Source organism: Phyllobates terribilis, unplaced genomic scaffold (assembly GCF_046119375.1).
Source record: "Phyllobates terribilis strain yellow unplaced genomic scaffold, ASM4611937v1 Scaffold_3__8_contigs__length_932513732, whole genome shotgun sequence".
NCBI classification, from domain to species: domain Eukaryota; kingdom Metazoa; phylum Chordata; class Amphibia; order Anura; family Dendrobatidae; genus Phyllobates; species Phyllobates terribilis.
This window is the reverse complement of record NW_027362763.1, coordinates 56,876,905-56,888,215: the sequence shown is the minus strand read 5'-3', so window position 1 is coordinate 56,888,215 and position 11,311 is coordinate 56,876,905. Positions and strand designations below refer to the sequence as shown.

General features: G+C 32.3%; 1 protein-coding gene across 1 annotated transcript in view; it reads left to right on the top strand.

Annotated features, from left to right (window-relative positions):
* Positions 1 to 450: 450 nt before the first annotated feature.
* FAM167A (family with sequence similarity 167 member A) overlaps positions 451 to 11,311 on the top strand; it is a 92,977-nt gene continuing 82,116 nt past the window's right edge. The window contains exon 1 of the mRNA XM_073673893.1: positions 451 to 875. The gene's annotated coding sequence lies outside the window, so the exon portion shown is untranslated. The remainder of the gene's footprint in view (positions 876 to 11,311) is intronic.

Sequence of the window (11,311 nt, the reverse complement as noted above, 5' to 3'; positions counted from 1 at the left end):
TATTATAGTAGTTATATTCTTGTACATAGGGGCAGTATTATAGTAGTTATATTCTTGTACATAGGAGCAGTATTATAGTAGTTATATTCTTGTACATAGGGGCAGTATTATAGTAGTTATATTCTTGCATATAGGGGGCAGTATTATAGTAGTTATATTCTTGTACATAGGAGCAGTATTATAGTAGTTATATTCTTATATATAGGAGCAGTATTATAGTAGTTATATTCTTATATATAGGAGCAGTATTATAGTAGTTATATTCTTGTACATATGAAGAGTATTAAAATAGTTATACTCTTTTCTGGAATAATGTAAATATATTGAATATGTTATTACATGTGCTGTTCTCCGGGCGTTGTGCATTAAGTATTTGTTGGATTGCTCAATCTCTGTGCTGTTCTAAGCCTCTGGCCATGAGACGATACTTGGAATGGCACGTCTTTCACATATGAAGTATTTTCTGTATAACAGGACCCTGTTAGGATGATGAGAGAACATGGCAGAACCTAGGACCCCGGCACGGCTGTGCCTCTGCAGGGAGGTACAATGTAGATGTGTGTCCTAGGCCTCTGTGAATGAAAAGGAGAGAGAAGCAGAATTGGAATAGCTCTTCTGTTTCCTGGCAACTCTCCTGACGCAACAAAAAGTCATTTGAAAAAAAAAAAAAAAAAAAAAAAAAAGGGGACACATAGAAAATGGGGAGGTACAACTCCGAATGAATGCAGATTGAGAGGAGACTCGGCAGCCACAATGACCTGGAGGCTGGGAGGGAATCCAGGCTGTAGCATCTCCTGAGCGGCACATCCCAAGGAAGAGAAGCGCCGAGCGGTGGTGGCGTGTGACGCCCGGATCCTCCCAGTATCACACTCCAGGTATGTGCCGCCACATATCGCACATCTGACTGTAACCTCTACCACGTGCAAAACCTAACTGATCCAGAAAAAGACAAAAACCCCAAATGCCACCCACACCTGTGCAGCAGTCAATGGCAGCGCCATCCGTCTGCCCGGCGCCTGCCCCCAATTGTTTTGAGTCTACACCATCACGTCATGTTTATACCAATCCCATATCACATTGTCTCTTCTTATAAAAATAACCAATGTCTTTATTTTCTGTCTCTTTAACTAGAAGTCCCATAGAGGGGTCATTTAACATTTCTACCTTTGGAACCCAGGGAGCTCGAAATTTCTGGGACTTCTAGTGTTAAGGCTTGGTCTTTGTATATTGAAAAGTTCTGCAATTTTCTATTATTCTTTATGAGGCAATTTCTCACCATTTGCAAGATCTCTGCTTGCTGTCAGCAGATAAGAATAACACCCAATGCTTAATGGTTACATTCTCATCCAGGCTAAGAATTTGCTACAATGTATAAATCTAACCAGAATCTACACTATTCTCTCTCCTGCATTCAAATGATACATTGTAACAATACCCTCAGCTGTGTGAGCAGAACAAAGACAAGAGAAGGGTTTTTATTTTATTATTATTATTATTTTTCTTTATTAGCATCAGGACTTCAGCCTTTAGCTGAGCCATGAAAGCGATGGCAGATGCTGGAGAAAATATTTAAGGTTTCCATTTACTGACCACAAGCAGAGATCTTGGAAGCAGAATTTATGGTAAACTTGCATAGCTGGGTATCATACATGAAATAAACTTTATTTATTATGGCTGGACAATATTTGTAAATTAAAGGCTCACTCCTAAGATTTTATTTGTAAACTGCCTGAAAAGCAATTACTTAAAATGTTAGAGAAAATGAGGAGGAAAATAAGTTTCTCTGCTGTTTGGATTTAGTGCACAGATTTTGGAAAGCAATTATAGATCTGCTATCTGGAGCTGTTTGCAATTCAATACTATAATAAGGATTTTACAGACTGTGGGTCACAAAAGGACCTCATAGAAATCAAGACTGTTTTTCATTTTTCAAGTCTAAGTGGGAAAAATCTAATGATATGGTGGAAACTTCCAACTCCTTGTCATTGCACTAAAAGCCAGAGCGTGAATAAAAGAATGCAGGTAGTTTCTTGTAAATAGGAGCAGTATTATAGTAGTTATATTCTTGCACATAGGAGCAGTATTATAGTAGTTATATTCTTGTACATAGGAGCAGTATTATAGTAGTTATATTCTTGTACATAGGGGCAGTATTATACTAGTTATGTTCTTGTACATAGGGGCAGTATTATAGTAGTTATATTCTTGTACATAGGAGCAGTATTATAGTAGTTATATTCTTGTACATAGGGGCAGTATTATAGTAGTTATGTTCTTGTACATAGGGGCAGTATTATAGTAGTTATATTCTTGTACATAGGGGCAGTATTATAGTAGTTATATTCCTGTACATAGGGGCAGTATTATAGTAGTTATATTCTTGTACATAGGAGCAGTATTATAGTAGTTATATTCTTGTACATAGGGGCAGTATTATAGTAGTTATGTTCTTGTACATAGGGGCAGTATTATAGTAGTTATATTCTTGTACATAGGGGCAGTATTATAGTAGTTATATTCCTGTACATAGGGGGCAGTATTATAGTAGTTATATTCTTGTACATAGGAGCAGTATTATAGTAGTTATATTCTTGTACATAGGGGCAGTATTATAGTAGTTATGTTCTTGTACATAGGGGCAGTATTATAGTAGTTATATTCTTGTACATAGGGGCAGTATTATAGTAGTTATATTCCTGTACATAGGGGCAGTATTATAGTAGTTATATTCTTGTACATAGGGGCAGTATTATAGTAGTTATATTCTTGTACATAGGGGCAGTATTATAGTAGTTATGTTCTTGTACATAGGGGCAGTATTATAGTAGTTATATTCTTGTACATAGGGGCAGTATTATAGTAGTTATGTTCTTGTACATAGGGGCAGTATTATAGTAGTTATATTCTTGTAAATAGGAGCAGTATTACAGTAGTTATATTCTTGCACATAGGGGCAGTATTATAGTAGTTATATTCCTGTACATAGGAGCAGTATTATAGTAGTTATATTCTTGTACATAGGGGCAGTATTATAGTAGTTATATTCTTGTACATAGGGGCAGTATTATAGTAGTTATATTCTTGTACATAGGGGCAGTATTATAGTAGTTATATTCTTGTACATAGGGAGCAGTATTATAGTAGTTATATTCTTGTAAATAGGAGCAGTATTATAGCAGTTATATTCCTGTACATAGGAGCAGTATTATAGTAGTTATATTCTTGTACATAGGGGCGGTATTATAGTAGTTATATTCTTGTATATAGGAGCAGTATTATAGTAGTTATATTCTTGTACATAGGGGCAGTATTATAGTAGTTATATTCTTGTACATAGGGGCAGTATTATAGTAGTTATATTCTTGTACATAGGGGCAGTATTATAGTAGTTATATTCTTGTACATAGGGAGCAGTATTATAGTAGTTATATTCTTGTAAATAGGAGCAGTATTATAGCAGTTATATTCCTGTACATAGGAGCAGTATTATAGTAGTTATATTCTTGTACATAGGGGCGGTATTATAGTAGTTATATTCTTGTATATAGGAGCAGTATTATAGTAGTTATATTCTTGTACATAGGAGCAGTATTATAGTAGTTATATTATTGTACATAGGGGCAGTATTATAGTAGTTATATTCTTGTACATAGGGGCAGTATTATAGTAGTTATATTCTTGTACATAGGAGCAGTATTATAGTAGTAATATTCTTATACATAGGGGGCAGTATTATAGTAGTTATATTCTGTACATAGGGGCAGTATTATAGTAGCTATATTCTTATACATAGGGGCAGTATTATAGCAGTTATATTCTTGTACATAGGAGCAGTATTATAGTAGTTATATTCTTGTATATAGGGGCAGTATTATAGTAGTTATATTCTTGTACATAGGGAGCAGCATTATAGTAGTTATATTCTTGTACATAGGGGCAGTATTATTGTAGTTATATTCTTCTACATAGGAGCAGTATTATAGTAGTTATATTCCTGTACATAGGAGCACTATTATAGCAGTTATATTCTTGTACATAGGGGGCAGTATTATAGTAGTTATATTCTTGTAAATAGGAGCAGTATTATAACAGTTATATTCTTATACATAGGGGCAGTATTATAGTAGTTATATTCTTGTACATAGGGGCAGCATTATAGTAGTTATATTCTTCTACATAGGAGCAGTATTATAGTAGCTATATTCTTGTACATAGGAGCAGTATTATAGTAGTTATATTCTTCTACATAGGAGCAGTATTATAGTAGTTATATTCTTGTACATAGGGGGCAGTATTATAGTAGTTATATTCTTGTACATAGGAGCAGTATTATAGTAGATATATTCTTGTACATAGGGAGCAGTATTATAGTAGTTATATTCTTGTACATAGGAGCAGTATTATAGTAGTTATATTATTGTACATAGGGGCAGTATTATAGTAGTTATATTCTTGTACATAGGAGCAGTATTATAGTAGTTATATTATTGTACATAGGGGCAGTATTATAGTAGTTATATTCTTGTACATAGGGGCAGTATTATAGTAGTTATATTCTTGTACATAGGAGCAGTATTATAGTAGTAATATTCTTGTACATAGGGGGCAGTATTATAGTAGTTATATTCTGTACATAGGGGCAGTATTATAGTAGCTATATTCTTATACATAGGGGCAGTATTATAGCAGTTATATTCTTGTACATAGGAGCAGTATTATAGTAGTTATATTCTTGTATATAGGGGCAGTATTATAGTAGTTATATTCTTGTACATAGGGAGCAGCATTATAGTAGTTATATTCTTGTACATAGGGGCAGTATTATAGTAGTTATATTCTTCTACATAGGAGCAGTATTATAGTAGTTATATTCCTGTACATAGGAGCAGTATTATAACAGTTATATTCTTGTACATAGGAGGGCAGTATTATAATAGTTATATTCTTGTACATAGGGGCAGCATTATAGTAGTTATATTCTTCTACATAGGAGCAGTATTATAGTAGCTATATTCTTGTACATAGGAGCAGTATTATAGTAGTTATATTCTTCTACATAGGAGCAGTATTATAGTAGTTATATTCTTGTACATAGGGGGCAGTATTATAGTAGTTATATTCTTGTACATAGGGAGCAGTATTATAGTAGTTATATTCTTGTACATAGGAGCAGTATTATAGTAGTAATATTCTTGTACATAGGGGGCAGTATTATAGTAGTTATATTATTGTACATAGGGGCAGTATTATAGTAGTTATATTCTTGTACATAGGGGCAGTATTATAGTAGTTATATTCTTGTACATAGGAGCAGTATTATAGTAGTAATATTCTTGTACATAGGGGGCAGTATTATAGTAGTTATATTCTGTACATAGGGGCAGTATTATAGTAGCTATATTCTTATACATAGGGGCAGTATTATAGCAGTTATATTCTTGTACATAGGAGCAGTATTATAGTAGTTATATTCTTGTATATAGGGGCAGTATGATAGTAGTTATATTCTTGTACATAGGGAGCAGCATTATAGTAGTTATATTCTTGTACATAGGGGCAGTATTATAGTAGTTATATTCTTCTACATAGGAGCAGTATTATAGTAGTTATATTCCTGTACATAGGAGCACTATTATAGCAGTTATATTCTTGTACATAGGGGGCAGTATTATAGTAGTTATATTCTTGTAAATAGGAGCAGTATTATAACAGTTATATTCTTGTACATAGGAGGGCAGTATTATAATAGTTATATTCCTGTACATAGGGGCAGCATTATAGTAGTTATATTCTTCTACATAGGAGCAGTATTATAGTAGCTATATTCTTGTACATAGGAGCAGTATTATAGTAGTTATATTCTTCTACATAGGAGCAGTATTATAGTAGTTATATTCTTGTACATAGGGGGCAGTATTATAGTAGTTATATTCTTGTACATAGGAGCAGTATTATAGTAGTTATATTCTTGTACATAGGGAGCAGTATTATAGTAGTTATATTCTTGTACATAGGAGCAGTATTATAGTAGTAATATTCTTGTACATAGGGGGCAGTATTATAGTAGTTATATTCTGTACATAGGGGCAGTATTATAGTAGCTATATTCTTATACATAGGGGCAGTATTATAGCAGTTATATTCTTGTACATAGGAGCAGTATTATAGTAGTTATATTCTTGTATATAGAGGCAGTATTATAGTAGTTATATTCTTGTACATAGGGAGCAGCATTATAGTAGTTATATTCTCGTACATAGGGAGCAGCATTATAGTAGTTATATTCTTGTACATAGGAGCAGTATTATAGTAGTTATATTCTTGTACATAGGAGCAGTATTATAGTAGTTATATTCTTGTACATAGGAGCAGTATTATAGTAGTTATATTCTTGTATATAGGGGGCAGTATTATAGTAGTTATATTCTTGTACATAGGAGCAGTATTATAGTAGTTATATTCTTGTACATAGGGGCAGTATTATAGTAGTTATATTCTTGTACATAGGGGCAGTATTATAGTAGTTATGTTCTTGTACATAGGGGCAGTATTATAGTAGTTATATTCTTGTACATAGGGGCAGTATTATAGTAGTTATGTTCTTGTACATAGGGGCAGTATTATAGTAGTTATATTCTTGTAAATAGGAGCAGTATTATAGTAGTTATATTCTTGCACATAGGGGCAGTATTATAGTAGTTATATTCCTGTACATAGGAGCAGTATTATAGTAGTTATATTCTTGTACATAGGGGCAGTATTATAGTAGTTATATTCTTGTACATAGGGGCAGTATTATAGTAGTTATATTCTTGTACATAGGGGCAGTATTATAGTAGTTATATTCTTCTACATAGGAGCAGTATTATAGTAGTTATATTCTTGTACATAGGGGGCAGTATTATAGTAGTTATATTCTTGTACATAGGAGCAGTATTATAGTAGTTATATTCTTGTACATAGGAGCAGTATTATAGTAGTTATATTCTTGTACATAGGGGCAGTATTATAGTAGTTATATTCTTGTACATAGGAGCAGTATTATAGTAGTAATATTCTTGTACATAGGGGGCAGTATTATAGTAGTTATATTCTGTACATAGGGGCAGTATTATAGTAGCTATATTCTTATACATAGGGGCAGTATTATAGCAGTTATATTCTTATACATAGGAGCAGTATTATAGTAGTTATATTCTTGTATATAGGGGCAGTATTATAGTAGTTATATTCTTGTACATAGGGAGCAGCATTATAGTAGTTATATTCTTGTACATAGGGGCAGTATTATAGTAGTTATATTCTTCTACATAGGAGCAGTATTATAGTAGTTATATTCCTGTACATAGGAGCACTATTATAGCAGTTATATTCTTGTACATAGGGGGCAGTATTATAGTAGTTATATTCTTGTAAATAGGAGCAGTATTATAACAGTTATATTCTTGTACATAGGAGGGCAGTATTATAATAGTTATATTCTTGTACATAGGGGCAGCATTATAGTAGTTATATTCTTCTACATAGGAGCAGTATTATAGTAGCTATATTCTTGTACATAGGAGCAGTATTATAGTAGTTATATTCTTCTACATAGGAGCAGTATTATAGTAGTTATATTCTTGTACATAGGGGGCAGTATTATAGTAGTTATATTCTTGTACATAGGAGCAGTATTATAGTAGTTATATTCTTGTACATAGGGAGCAGTATTATAGTAGTTATATTCTTGTACATAGGAGCAGTATTATAGTAGTAATATTCTTGTACATAGGGGGCAGTATTATAGTAGTTATATTATTGTACATAGGGGCAGTATTATAGTAGTTATATTCTTGTACATAGGGGCAGTATTATAGTAGTTATATTCTTGTACATAGGAGCAGTATTATAGTAGTAATATTCTTGTACATAGGGGGCAGTATTATAGTAGTTATATTCTGTACATAGGGGCAGTATTATAGTAGCTATATTCTTATACATAGGGGCAGTATTATAGCAGTTATATTCTTGTACATTGGAGCAGTATTATAGTAGTTATATTCTTGTTTATAGGGGCAGTATGATAGTAGTTATATTCTTGTACATAGGGAGCAGCATTATAGTAGTTATATTCTTGTACATAGGGGCAGTATTATAGTAGTTATATTCTTCTACATAGGAGCAGTATTATAGTAGTTATATTCCTGTACATAGGAGCACTATTATAGCAGTTATATTCTTGTACATAGGGGGCAGTATTATAGTAGTTATATTCTTGTAAATAGGAGCAGTATTATAACAGTTATATTCTTGTACATAGGAGGGCAGTATTATAATAGTTATATTCTTGTACATAGGGGCAGCATTATAGTAGTTATATTCTTCTACATAGGAGCAGTATTATAGTAGCTATATTCTTGTACATAGGAGCAGTATTATAGTAGTTATATTCTTCTACATAGGAGCAGTATTATAGTAGTTATATTCTTGTACATAGGGGGCAGTATTATAGTAGTTATATTCTTGTACATAGGAGCAGTATTATAGTAGTTATATTCTTGTACATAGGGAGCAGTATTATAGTAGTTATATTCTTGTACATAGGAGCAGTATTATAGTAGTAATATTCTTGTACATAGGGGGCAGTATTATAGTAGTTATATTCTGTACATAGGGGCAGTATTATAGTAGCTATATTCTTATACATAGGGGCAGTATTATAGCAGTTATATTCTTGTACATAGGAGCAGTATTATAGTAGTTATATTCTTGTATATAGAGGCAGTATTATAGTAGTTATATTCTTGTACATAGGGAGCAGCATTATAGTAGTTATATTCTCGTACATAGGGAGCAGCATTATAGTAGTTATATTCTTCTACATAGGAGCAGTATTATAGTAGTTATATTCTTGTACATAGGAGCAGTATTATAGTAGTTATATTCTTGTACATAGGGGCAGTATTATAGTAGTTATATTCTTGTATATAGGGGGCAGTATTATAGTAGTTATATTCTTGTACATAGGAGCAGTATTATAGTAGTTATATTCTTGTACATAGGGGCAGTATTATAGTAGTTATATTCTTGTACATAGGGGCAGTATTATAGTAGTTATGTTCTTGTACATAGGGGCAGTATTATAGTAGTTATATTCTTGTACATAGGGGCAGTATTATAGTAGTTATGTTCTTGTACATAGGGGCAGTATTATAGTAGTTATATTCTTGTACATAGGAGCAGTATTATAGTAGTAATATTCTTGTACATAGGAGCAGTATTATAGTAGTTATATTCTTGTACATAGGGGCAGTATTATAGTAGTTATATTCTTGTACATAGGGGCAGTATTATAGTAGTTATGTTCTTGTACATAGGGGCAGTATTATAGTAGTTATATTCTTGTACATAGGGGCAGTATTATAGTAGTTATGTTCTTGTACATAGGGGCAGTATTATAGTAGTTATATTCTTTGTAAATAGGAGCAGTATTATAGTAGTTATATTCTTGCACATAGGGGCAGTATTATAGTAGTTATATTCCTGTACATAGGAGCAGTATTATAGTAGTTATATTCTTGTACATAGGGGCAGTATTATAGTAGTTATATTCTTGTACATAGGGGCAGTATTATAGTAGTTATATTCTTGTACATAGGGGCAGTATTATAGTAGTTATATTCTTGTACATAGGGAGCAGTATTATAGTAGTTATATTCTTGTAAATAGGAGCAGTATTATAGCAGTTATATTCCTGTACATAGGAGCAGTATTATAGTAGTTATATTCTTGTACATAGGGGTGGTATTATTGTAGCTATATTCTTGTATATAGGAGCATTATTATAGTAGTTATATTCTTGTACATAGGAGCAGTATTATAGTAGTTATATTATTGTACATAGGGGCAGTATTATAGTAGTTATATTCTTGTACATAGGGGCAGTATTATAGTAGTTATATTCTTGTACATAGGAGCAGTATTATAGTAGTAATATTCTTGTACATAGGGGGCAGTATTATAGTAGTTATATTCTGTACATAGGGGCAGTATTATAGTAGCTATATTCTTATACATAGGGGCAGTATTATAGCAGTTATATTCTTGTACATAGGAGCAGTATTATAGTAGTTATATTCTTGTATATAGGGGCAGTATTATAGTAGTTATATTCTTGTACATAGGGAGCAGCATTATAGTAGTTATATTCTTGTACATAGGGGCAGTATTATAGTAGTTATATTCTTCTACATAGGAGCAGTATTATACTAGTTATATTCCTGTACATAGGAGCACTTTTATAGCAGTTATATTCTTGTACATAGGGGGCAGTATTATAGTAGTTATATTCTTGTAAATAGGAGCAGTATTATAACAGTTATATTCTTGTACATATGAGGGCAGTATTATAATAGTTATATTCTTGTACATAGGGGCAGCATTATAGTAGTTATATTCTTCTACATAGGAGCAGTATTATAGTAGATATATTCTTGTACATAGGAGCAGTATTATAGTAGTTATATTCTTCTACATAGGAGCAGTATTATAGTAGTTATATTCTTGTACATAGGGGGCAGTATTATAGTAGTTATATTCTTGTACATAGGAGCAGTATTATAGTAGTTATATTCTTGTACATAGGGAGCAGTATTATAGTAGTTATATTCTTGTACATAGGAGCAGTATTATAGTAGTAATATTCTTGTACATAGGGGGCAGTATTATAGTAGTTATATTCTGTACATAGGGGCAGTATTATAGTAGCTATATTCTTATACATAGGGGCAGTATTATAGCAGTTATATTCTTGTACATAGGAGCAGTATTATAGTAGTTATATTCTTGTATATAGGGGCAGTATTATAGTAGTTATATTCTTGTACTTAGGGAGCAGCATTATAGTAGTTATATTCTTGTACATAGGGAGCAGCATTATAGTAGTTATATTCTTCTACATAGGAGCAGTATTATAGTAGTTATATTCTTGTACATAGGAGCAGTATTATAGCAGTTTTATTCTTGTACATAGGGGGCAGTATTATAGTAGTTATATTCTTGTACATAGGAGCAGTATTATAGTAATTATATTCTTGTACATAGGGAGCAGCATTATAGTAGTTATATTCTTCTACATAGGAGCAGTATTATAGTAGTTATATTCTTCTACATAGGGGGCAGTATTATAGTAGTTATATTCTTGTACATAGGAGCAGTATTATAGTAGTTATATTCTTGTACATAGGGAGCAGTATTATAGTAGTTATATTCTTGTATATAGGAGCAGTATTATAGTAGTTATATTCTTGTACATAGGGGCAGTTTTATA